We start from the raw sequence: 12,971 nt of genomic DNA on the forward strand, positions 1-12,971 counted from the left end.
GGGAAGACATTCCATGCTTATATGGACTTCCAAAAATTCACAAGGAAGGAACACCACTCAGACCCATTGTCAGCAGCATTAATTCAGTAACATATAACAGTGCTAAACAGCTTGCTAGTATATTAGCCCCCCTGGTGGGGAACACACCACATCACAAAGAAAAATCCAAAGACTTTGCAAACAAAGTGAAACATATAAAGATGGCACCACGGGAAACTCTGGTGTCTTTCGATGTCACTTCAATTTTCACTTGCATACCTACGTCAGAGGCAGTAGAAACAGTCAGGAAACGTCTTCAACAAGATAGTGACCTAAATAACAGAACAAATTTCACTCTGGACCAGATCTGTACCCTACTGGACCTTTGTCTTTCTAAAACTTATTTCAAGTTCAGTGATCATTTTTACAGACAGAAGCATGGTTGTGCCATGGCATCTCCAGTGTCACCAATTGTAGCCAATTTTTACATGAAGGAAATGGAAAAGAGAGCTTTGGGAACCTTCAGAGGAACACCGCCAAGCCACTGGTTCAGATATGTGGATGACACCTTTGTCAAAATCCAGTTAAAAGAAGTGGAAGCTTTCACAAGATACATCAACTCGGTGGACAACAACATCAAGTTTACCAGAGAGGATGCCAACTATAACAAGCTACCTTTTCTCGACTGTTTGGTGAACATGGAAGGAGATGGAAACCTCAACATTGAAGTGTATAGGAAATCCACACACACAGACATATATCTTCTTTTTGACTCACACCACCCACTGGAGCACAAACTTTCTGTCATCAGAACCTTACAACACCGGGCCAAGCATGTCCCAACTAAAACAGAAGGGAAGCACAAGGAACATAAACACATCAGAGATGCCCTGCAAACCTGTGTGTACCCTAACTGGGCTTTTTGTCAAATCAGCAAGAAAATCCAAAAGACCCACTGCAGGACATATTGGTGAGAAGAATAAACGAAAAAACATCGCCATCCCATATGTTGCTGGAGTCTCTGAAAAACTCAAGAGAATTTTCTCCAAACACAAAATCCCAGTACATTTCAAACCAAACAGGACCCTCAGACAGAGGCTGGTGCATCCCAAGGACAAAACCCCCAAACCTAAGATGAGCGGAGTGGTGTATGCAGTTCAGTGAAGTGAGGAATGTTCTGATCTTTATATTGGAGAAACCAAACAACCTCTCCACAGACGCATGGCTCAACACAGGAGAGCTACCTCCTCAGGACAAGACTCTGCTGTCCACCTACACCTAAAAGGACAAAGGACATTCTTTTGAGGACCAAAATGTTCACATTTTGGACAAAGAAGACAGATGGTTTGAAAGCGGTGTGAAGGAAGCCATCTACGTTAAGAGAGAAAAAACAACCTCAAACAGAGGAGGAGGCCTTAGGTTCCAACTCTCAAAAACTTACAACACAGCTATAGGATTAATTCCAGCCAATCATCACCTCAATTCTCACCCTCATACGAGTGATCGAAACATCGTTCCTTTAAGCCAAGCCAATAACAACCCTAATGACTCTTCGTTACAGAGGAGTGGACCAGTTTCGGTCCAATCTGCTGGTTTAATGTCTTTAACGACCGCCCATTACTAAGGGGTGGACCTATTTTTGTTGAATTTGCATGTTATCTAAGCCATTACAAGGCCTTTGTTTGGCAGTAGTATAAACCTTGTTACTCCACATTTCTCCAGACTTTTTGAATTGAGAAAGCTTCCTGGAGAGGAAGGGTAGTCTTCAACTACAGAAAACAAGTCCAGTTGCTTTGTTTTTTACTTTTTTTGAACATTCAAGATTCAATATATTGTCCTGTGTTCATGTGTGTTGTCTTCCAAAACTACTCTTTAAACTCTTGTTCTGTCTTTCAGATCAGTGAAGTGGGGTCTGTCTGAAAACAGACATCTGGAATCATGGCTTGTGCATCACAATCTGCCAAAGATTACATCATGAATGCCATGGATCATCTTCCTGGAGAATTAAGGAATCTATCCGTAATTCTTGATAACTTGAATCAGCAAAGAGTCTTCCATGATGAAGAGGTCAGCAATATAAAGGCAGAGAAAGGTGACTATAAAAGAACCAGAGCAATGCTGCGTTTAGTCACTAAAAAAGGTGAAGCAGCCTGCTATCAGTTACTGAGGATTATTTACCAAACGAGGAAAAGAACCTTGGAGAGGCCCAATCCTGTCTTCAAGAACGGTCAAGAAGCTTCAACTGAGGCTAAAAGGTTTGACCTGCACCACTGGATCAGCTGCTTTTCATTCACAGAAGATGTAGAAATGGATGCAGATTACTTGCAAGGTATTTATACGCAAACTTTGTTCAAAATATGTGTAGCCTTATGTAGATTTATTTGGATTGTTAAAAAAAAACACCTGTATAGACCTTTGTCAGCAGGCAAGGTATTGAACAGGATATATCTGATGCATAGTTGTGTTGAACTGCACTGTCTTGATGCAGTTAGTGAACATGCCAGCAGGGGGGTACTGCAGAGTTACTGCAAAGCGGGGTGATACGTGTGCACACCGGGTTGAAGCAGACGCAAGACGCTGCAAAAGATGCGTTCAGGGGACCAGGAAAAGCCTGGCATCACTTCTGTCTGCAGTATTTCGGTAGGAGGCGGCACATAAGGACATGGACATTTTTATGGAGTTTATGTGGGTCTTCATCTTTTTATTTTAGCTCAATAGAGTGAACGGGCCTCAGTATTATTGGCCACAGCATCGTACAGGCCTGCAACGATGGGGGCTAATTTGCATATGCTAATCTGTTGATAGTAAATAGCTCTGATTTTCATTTATTCATATACTTTTGCCCATTTAGTATTGCCAACTTATGTTGGCATTAAAGTGGATTCACAGGTTGAAGTCTGAGGTTTTGTCATTAATTTATTCTTTGAAAGAATGAAAGACCCAATGGTTGTATTCAGAGGGATAAATTGAGGTTTACCCAATTTCTGTTTTGGGAGGATTTATTTTTTAAGGTAAGTTTTGGGTTAAACAAAGCTGAATCTAATTTGTATTAAATAAATCTGATAAAACCTGTGTAATATTCTGGAAAAGACTGGAGAAATAAAGTGGCAAGGGCCTGGTCCACTGGCCATCCTTTCTGGAGGAGCACACTTTGCATCTTGCAAAAAAAAAAAAAAAAGAAAAACAACTGCAGCTCCACTCTTGTGGTGTTTCCTCAATCAGCTGTGGACACCAATAACATCACCCTTTTCCTGAGAAACGAGACTCAGAAGGTGATGGCAGTTCCCAGTGGGACTGTACTGGCCCAAGTATCCTTGGGTACAGTCACTGAGATAAGAAAAGACTCCACTACAAGGTCAGTCGTCATTTGTGGGAGATTATTTAACTTATTAAAACCTATTTAAAAAGATCAAGGAGAAAACCGTGAAACTGCAGTTCTTCTGCTTGCCAACAGGAGGATATGTATTAACATTGTTGACATACAGGGGTTGGACCATAGACATCATATACGTAGACGCCCCATTGGACGCTGCCGGCCGCTAGGCTGACGTGCCTACAAGGCGGCCATCTTGGGTCAGACGACAGATCAGACAGCTGCTGTGAAAATGAATAGGAGGCAGCTCAGATCTCATTTTAATCATATGTTCACAATGCTTGTGACCTTTCAGACAGATTACACATATTTATTCAGAACCAAAACTATTTAAACTGAAGTCAAACTTGATGAAAAATTTACACGCACTTACATATTTTGCAGTTACATATTAATCTAATACACACACAAATTATACACACATAAATCCAGTGTGCGATTTGCAAAAAAAACAGAGGGGGGGATAATTTCAAAAGTTGTATTAATGAATCAAAGTTTTATAATAATGGTTAGCTAGCAGGTGCTCTTTCAGGTAGCTAGCTAGATCCAGTAGGTTAGACTTTTGTTTTTAAACTTGTGCCATCTACTGTCAGGACTCAGGAGTGGGTATTAATTTACTTTAACCGCTTTGAGCGGAAAATGTAATAATACTCTTTAAATACAAACAACAAAATTAATTTACAAATGTGAAAGACACAAGACATGTATTAATATCAATTTTGAAAAATCCATCATATTCAGGGGTTAAAGCAAAAATAATCAATTTGACTGAAAATGTTTCTAGTCAGCCCATATATTCCCAGGCCGTGGACGTCATGCCACCTTAATAACCTCATTTGCTTATTGTAACAAGTCCACTTTAACCAAATCTGGTAGTTCCATTGACAATTCCTTTATCTCTCCCACCTTCCAGCTTCAGAGCCTTTGCACCATCAAGGACAGTCCTCTGCATAATCTCCTTCACTTTCCACATCCATACCATCACCTGGTTAACTTTCATATTTGCAGCATCAAGCAAGTTCTTCCTTCGCACTTTTGCCAAACTGGTCCACAGTCCACTCACCTTTCCACTTTACAATTTCAAAACCCTTCCCTACTTGTCCCCTGGAAAACCCTCCATAAACTGCAGCTAATTCAAAAGACAGCAGCTTGCATCATTACATCATCTTCTTCACACCTGTACATTAACTCTACTTTAACATTCAATATAAATCAATCCTATATACTCTGTGTCCCCACCTCTCGCTCATTGACTGCTGGAGATGGTCAACAGCCCCTCCACGACCTTCTTTGTTACAGAAAAGCGCAGGTGGAATAATATTTATGATTTTTTTTTTACTTTTTCCGAATCAGACCCAGTCAAAAACCGGGACATCGTTTCACGTTTTCACTACCTTCTTCTTCTTAAAAGAAAAGCAGGTCATGCTAAATTAGCCGAGCTGGAGCGTTACTCTTTCAGTTTTAAATAAAACATTACAGCAACAGACACACTTAACCGAGGGAAGTTGTTGTCAGCTGTTTTATGCACTGAACATTCTGACCTGCTGGTTTACATAAATCCAAAGAAAACCTTTGACTACCGCTACTTTCATTCATGCATCTGTGGTCAGTTTGAGATGTTCTTTTAAAAGTTAAAATGATTGAACACCGATAAACCTCAGACTTGTAGATTTCCGCTTTGCAAAGTCCCGCCCTACTCTCCTTCTGATTGGCTCATGTCCTAGCTCTGCCAGATTTCATTGGATAAGCGCAGCTTCTGTTTAAAATCTTGAATAAAAAGTCTACACGGAACATTTTGCGCTTATTTTCCAAATGACAAAAGTCCCTCACAGCGACGGAGAACATCAAACCCCTGATAATATTACTGATTCAGATCAGAAGGGGGAGGAATGTATCCCCCCCCCAGGGATAAAACACGAATGATCAGAGGGGGGGACGTCACAACCAGGGGGAAAATCCCCCCCATCCCCCCCAGCAAATCGCACCCTGCATAAATATCTCTCTTTCCTCCAATATATAATTATATATGTATATACAGACACCGATCTACAGACAACAGCACTTAAAGGTGCTATGTAAGTGATATATCTAAATAGGAGCAAAACTATATACAGACAAGTGAGAGCAAAGGTGCTCATAACAGCATTTAAAAATTATATAATACAAACCGCGATCTGGGGGGAAAAATCAACACAAAACCTAATAACGGGGCTTCCTGGGACGTAGCTCTGGAAGTTTGCTTACTTTCAATACATACAAAATCGAAATGATTTATTAAGTTAGACAATCATTTAATTCAATCAATTGGTCCCATGTAGCCCCTAAAGGGGGGACATTTTCAGTCAGTTGATCTATCTGGAAATCGGGTGAGAATTCACCGGATTGAGAGTGTCTGAAAACATAAAGTACATTTTCCCGAATTGACGTGTATTCTGTCTGACTGCAGCTTGGTCTGACCTAAGATGGCCGCTCTGTCGGCACGCCTCTCACCCGACGACGGGGCGTCTACGTATACATGTCTGTGGGTTGGACAATGAAACTGAAACACCTGATTTTAGACCACAATAATTTATTAGTATGGTGTAGGGCCTCCTTTTGCAGCCAATACAGCCTCAATTCGTCTTGGGAATGACATATACAAGTCCTGCACAGTGGTCAGAGGGATTTTAAGCCATTCTTCTTGCAGGATAGTGGCCAGGTCACGACGTGATGCTGGTGGAGGAAAATGTTTCCTGACTCGCTCCTCCAAAACACCTCAAAGTGCCTCAATAATATTTAGATCTGGTGACTGTGCAGGCCATGTGCACTGACGTGTATAACATACTCTTAACAAGTACAGGTTAAAAGCAATAACATACTTCCAACATATGCAAAACATTCATTGTTTTCTCATGACATCCTTCCAATTAGATATGGGAGCAAAAAACCCTGTTGTTTTTTCGTTTATTTATGCATTATTCTTAGGGAAAAACTACCCCATGGACCCCTGTCCTCATGGGCGTCCACCAGCCGGCCACCTGACTGTCCGGCGTCATTGCCACAATCGGCTCTTTCAGCTGTTCTTGATGTAGTACTGGACTGCCGTCTGCCCTTTTGGAACCTCTTTGTTTCCAAACTGCAGCAAACAGATAACACACCCCATGGGCATAATCAGATTCTGTAAATATGTTTGCTACTTTTTCTTTGGCTAATTTGCATGCTACCGTCAATGCCTTTAGCTTTGCCTTTTGGGTGGAGCAAGGTTCCTCACATTGTTCTGCTTTAGCTGTTGCAAAAATTGTCTCCTACTTGTCCAACCACTACATATCCTGCGTGGTTGCCAAGATGATCTCTGAAACATGACCTGTCAACAAAATAAGTGACTTCTGTATAATTTATCAGAGTTGACTGTAAAACAGACCTTAGTCTTGTGTATTTCATTGTTTCTGCAAAACACTCATATGGTTCTCCCTCATAGTCCAGAGGTACCATGTTAGCAGGCGTGTTTGTCATACACCTTTGAACAGTTAATGTCTGAATAAGTCAGAAGTTGCATGTACTGTAAACACCTCGCCTAAATCATGACAAACTTCCCTTGATTTATCAGTTCAGCGATTTTGTGGTTTATCAGTATTGTTACCTGTTATCATAGTAGACTGCTGCCAGTCCTTGATAGCATGGTAGCCAGCCGTGGGCCACATTGTGTAATTTGGTGCTGTAATAAGCAATGGCTTTTTTTCGTCGTCCTACACAGGTTTCTTGCATTAGTACAGCTGACACGTACATGTATTTCCTCTTGGCTACATACAGGTAAAATTGCTTGTCGTAGTTTGGCAACACCAAAGTTGGTGTCACTTGCATTTCCTGTTTCAGTGTTTCAAAAGCTATTTTAGCGTCAGTTGTCCATTTTAACACTGCTTTGAACGACTGATTTCCTGAGTTCTCTGAGTGATACTGTTTTTTCTGCATGGTTTTCAACCGATCTGCATTAAAACCAGTCATTCCCAGAAACGTTATCATTTTGCCGACTGTCCGTGGACTTGGAGCTTTGCTGACACCTTCCAGTTGAGAAGAGGAAATGGCGATGGTTCCTTGTGATATTTGTCTTCCTAGGTAATCTACCTGTGGTTGATAATACTGTAGTTTTTCTTTAGAGACCTTGTGTCCCCTTTCAGCTAACCTTTGCAGAACTTTGATTAAATCTCGATGACAGTCATCTAATGTGTTTCGGCAGATTAACAAATCATCCACATATTGTAGCAGAGTACGGTTAGATCGAGTCCTTCCAAATCATTTCTTAGCACCTGATTGAATATGTATGGGCTGAGCTTAAAACCTTGAGGCAATCAGGTATAACTGAGCTTTTTACCTCTGTAGGAAATGCAAGTAAATGTTGTGATTCTTTTGCCAATGTTACTGTTTCACCGTGCCGTGTCTACGGTGAAGCACCCTCGGTGGACCCAGTTCGTTTTACCCAGTCAGGCGACCCCCACTTACTTTACTACCTTGAATGTAGGACGCATAAAACAGACAAGTATGCTTTTAGTTATATTTCATCTACATAAAGACAGAGAAATGGTTACAGTCACACCAGCGCTGATGGGCCCCTGATCGGCAGGCGGCCTCGAGTGCTCATCACACAAACATTATAAAGGGATCTCGGGACACACCCATACAAGGGCGGTACACATCCAAACTGTGACATCAGCAGGGAAGCTGTGTCACCTCCGGGGTGGTATCTGATAGATATGTGCCAATCTTTTGGGTCAGTGCCATCTAAGTGTGCCATGCAGTTCTGGGATAAACAGCTTGTTCCACTTGACCTTGTTGATATCCTAACAGACCCCCTGATGATGTGTCATTATGGCACATCACCAAAGATGATCAACCAGTGGAACGACAGCTCTCAGTCTGTCCCTCTCCCAGAACAGTCGGTCATTCCGTCCAGTCCAAGCAATCCACACACGTCAGCTTCCGGCTTCCAGAGTCCATCCATCTGTGATCTCCATGGCAGTCGATAGTGCGGCTCAGTCTCTGGGGTCACACAGTCTCTGCTGGTGTGACTGAAAAGCACTTTGTAAAAACCAGTCCAGTTGTCCGTTAGCCCCCCCTGTTGGTGTGCCCCAAAGGCACATCACAACGAAAACAGTTCCAAGGAATGGGCCGGACAAACCACAATGGAAACATCTTAGCATCAATCAGCATGAATACTTCATAATTCAGCATTTTTTACTCAAGCCCACAGTCCAAGCATTTTATCTACAATTTAGGGTTCAACTATTTGAGCTAGGCCTGTTTTAGGTTCCTATGCGCACATTATTTTAAGTTTACTTTAGACCAGATAAGCTAAAGATGTACCTTAATCAAGACCAAATTCGTCTACTCTACCCCCACCCCAAGAAACCTCCTACTCGGTCCTCCACTCTCCATTCCTATGGACAAACATCCATCACTTTCAAACCTCACAAATCCAAGAGTACCAGTAGGGGGCATCACAGGGCAGGCTGAGTCTTCATCACAAAAAAACATCTCTAAGAAATGGTAAAAAACCCGATAGAGCCCAGTCTAGGGTAATCCCACTCTGGGCCAATCTGAGCGAGAAGACACCCTGTATTGAATCTAGAAATTAGCCTTACCACGTAATTTATGGATCTGTGATAGCCATCAGATCCTGGTTCTCTATATAACAAAGCAAAAAGATTGCAAGAACTGCAGGTCTTGGTGTGTGTGTCTGTAACAGAGAGTTTTCATTCTTAATCATAAAACCATAGCGATCAACATAATGCAACATCACAGTATAAACGTCTTAACACATAAAATCAAACATGGTGATGGAAGTAAGTGGAGAAGAGAAAGGAAAAAATCAGTTTTGTGATATAAAAAGAGTCTGTACGTCAATAACGCAAGTAAAAACCGTCAGGCCAGTCTGAGCACGTGGCAGACATGAATCTATTCGCGCATAAGTGGTCAGCTCAGTGTTCTCAGGCAACTGCTCCTTCATGGCAAACAGAAAGAAGAAAACATAAAAAAAAATCATAGGTCTCTGGTATGTTACTCCCAAACTTCTTAAGTCCTCTTCTTATTCCTCAGCATGGACAAAAACGATTTAGTTGGATGGTAATGAGTGTCCTGTCCTTTTTCAGGCAATAAGCATTTTATCCCCAGGAAAATGCTCTGTTGAGATGGTTGGCAGACACCAGGCCTTGTTTACTGTTGGATAACAGAAACAAGGTGTAATTAGTGTTCTTATCAAGACTCCCAATCCTTCTGTCATTTACCTTCTTCAAACACTTTCACATCCAGATATTTCTGTTCACAATTATTATGCTCTTATCTTAACCTCCTTTACTGTAATCATTAGATCTTGCATTCCTCTTATATAAAGGAGAAATCTGAAAGTTCAACATTATCTGCAGCAGCATTTCTCTATAATTCTTTCCCATGTGTGTCTCACCTTACAATGTCCAACAGTTGAAAAGATCTCTGCAATAGAAATGTATCATCATATGTTTCATGGCTACTGTCACACCGTTCATCTCAATTTATCTAGCACACAGGGAATTGTACTAAAACCTTTCAGAAACTTCTTACTGAACCAGCTCTAAAATACTTCACATTTTTCTAAAAAGTCCAACAGAAAAACCCTTAAGTTTGTAAAAGAAAGCTCTACTATATATATTTGCAGAATAATGTTGTGATAATAATAAGAAGCAGCCCTATGTACTTCTTGTCTTATTTTGAAAAGCTCAGCTAAGAGAAAGGAAGTGTGTGCATGCCCCTCGCCCACACGGAGTTGTGATTGGTTACTATTCAGGAAGTGGGTGTAGCCCAGGGCGGAGACAGGAAGCAGTTCTCTAAATCAGTTTCAGCTTGAAGTGCATCAAACAAAAAGACTCCTAGTTGAATGCGCCCTTCACCTAAAGCGAAGAGCAATTGTAACCCCATTAATTCTTGATTTTTTAATCACTTCTGCTTGTTTTAACAGACATCTTTTGTAAACAACCCTGGTTTTATCTTATGTCCCCCTGTTTGAATCTTTTTTGAAACAAACCTTTAAACTGTAGTATGCTGTGAGCAGTAACTCATTGTTGCTTATTAAACACATCACCCCCTGACCATGTAAGTAGCTCCATACTGCTCTAGGTCTTTAAACCTTTTCCAGTCATTCAACATTAGTTTAACTGATAATACATCCAAGCATAATTATATCCCCAAGTAAATCAACCCTTTAACAAGTATGTTGTTCTTGTTCTCATGTGTTTAGTTCATCCTTGAAAAACTTTAAGCAGACATTATTCCGAGTAATTTTCTTACAGTTTCATTCATTTATTATTATTATTACCTTTGTGATCTTATATCACCCAGTGATCTATAAATCCTTATTTTATGTTTGCACCGTCTTGTCCCAGCAGATTAAAAATTCCCATTCTAGAATTTGCTTGTTTGTTTCATCAACCACTGTCTGTTGTGATCATTGAAGAAATTGTGCAGTTCCTATAAACCCTCTTAAATATTGACCACCCATTGGTAAATGATCAGCTTTAAGTTTTGCCCTTCTTCTAATTCTTTGTTTAGCCTTAGTATCTGCACCTTAAATTGACAAATAGTGGAATTCTTTGTATAAACACTTCTCTGTGTCCGTATTTGTTTTGGCCTCTATAATTTTGTTCTTTGCATTTTAAGTGTGAACCTGGTCAGGATAGAGAAAGTCATTTCCGATGCTCCTTTTGGCAACCCCAGCAAACCCAAAAACAAAAATGTTCACTGTCAGTGTTAGGTTACAGGTAATCCCTGTGGGAACACGAAGTCGTCTCCTTTGTTCCAAGCGCCTGGGTCATCGAAACACTCCACCACCTGCGACAAATCTCTGACATTTTCAAACCACAGCAGCAATTCCTGGGTGTCCACACCCCCTGTCTGAAATGTCTCTAGTCGTAAGCCCAGGCTTTCAGTTTATCTCCTCTTTAGTGTCCCCCTTTCGGGCCCATTAACCCCAAGTTGCATATTGTTGAATCCCCATTTTCAAATGTTCTTTTTGTTGAGGGTCCAAGAGTGTGTTCTAGGTGCGTTTCCTGAACGCCAACCTCTCCATGTCATGTTCGTGAAACCTTGTAGTTGAATTCCATCACCTGTGAAGCAAAGCAGTCATGCATAGTCTTGTTAGCACAGCAGGAGTTTCACTGTCGGATGCCATTGCAGCTCTGATATTCCTCAGAGCCAACCTTCATGCATCGATATCATGTTGAAGCCGTTATCCTCCTATCATCATCTTGTGTCCAGGAGTCCCTTCTGCTGTCCTGACCAGATACCAAATGTCCAACTAATCTAATTGACCTCATTACTTTTCTGCATGTACGCAAGAAGACAATCGTTAGATTATTCTGGTCTAAAAGACCACTAGGTTAATAGATGGCTAAACTATGTTTATGTGGGTTTTTTTTTCTCCTTCTGGATGTTTTAACATTTAGTTAAAGAACAACTATTGTAATATTTCGTGTTTGAACAGAGAGATGTTAAGTCTCCTCAAACCTTTTAGGTAACTGCGTACAATTCCAAACTATTTACACTGGTGCTTTAATCCCTAATTTACCCAAGTTATTTATTAGAATAAGGCATTATTCTAAACTTGCAGTTTTATCCATTTAAGTCCTTAACCTTTGTGTTGCTTTACATCCTAATAATTAATTTCTTAGTTGCAGCTCTGCATACTTTAAGATACCCAGTAAATGCTGTGCTCACAATTTCTCCTTCACTTGAACAAGGTTAAAAGGTTTAGATTTTTTTTTTTATATTGAAAAATTAGCTTGCTCACTCGTTCGTTCATTCGTTTATGCTATTAACTGGTACTGTAATGCCTACTTTAACTTTTTCGCCCACTAGTTTTTTTTTTCATGATCATATTTATCGCCCATTGATGTAATAGCATACAATGTTCTTATCCACTTTCCTTTTACGTTTAAACGGCCCCTCTATGTATCCCACTCCTTACTTTAATCACCAATACTCATAAGTTGTTGAACCGGTTTTAGGTTTAGAATAATTTCTTAACCTTCTCTATGCTCTCATCAGGTAAATCAACATTTTGGTGCAAAATGGATGTCTATTAGCGGTGTTCCCTATTTCTTCTCATGCATGATGTATTTTATGAAGCTTATTGTATCTTAAAGGTGCCTCTTTGAATCTTATTCAAACCCCTTGTGGGGTTAATAAAATTCCAAAACATATCTATATGTATTCTAAATGATTTAAATAAAAACTCTGTTAGAAAAGTAGAAGAAAATCCTTCTTATCAGCGGCCCAAAATCTCTACCAGCTTTGTTTCCAGACCAGTACCACTTGTCCGAATGCATTTGACCCTCTTATCGCTCGCTAATAACAGCTCTGACTTAAAACAATTAACCTCCTAGGGGTTTAATAATAATCTTGATTGCCTTTAATCTGAAAGTTTTCTTCTAAGCGCATCCGCCAATGTGTATGTTTCTAATGTGTGTTTTGTGTTTTAATTATGTGCAGGAAAATCTGATGTGAAATGCAGAAGGGGTGTCTGCCAACTCATCTTTGTTTCGTGTTGCGGTCCATTGAAGGTTATCCGATGCCTCTGTCTTTTGCCCCCGCAATTAGTTGTCCATTTTCAGTCCTC

The sequence above is a fragment of the Fundulus heteroclitus genome, unplaced genomic scaffold (assembly GCF_011125445.2).
Source record: "Fundulus heteroclitus isolate FHET01 unplaced genomic scaffold, MU-UCD_Fhet_4.1 scaffold_96, whole genome shotgun sequence".
Classification (NCBI taxonomy): Eukaryota; Metazoa; Chordata; class Actinopteri; order Cyprinodontiformes; family Fundulidae; genus Fundulus; species Fundulus heteroclitus.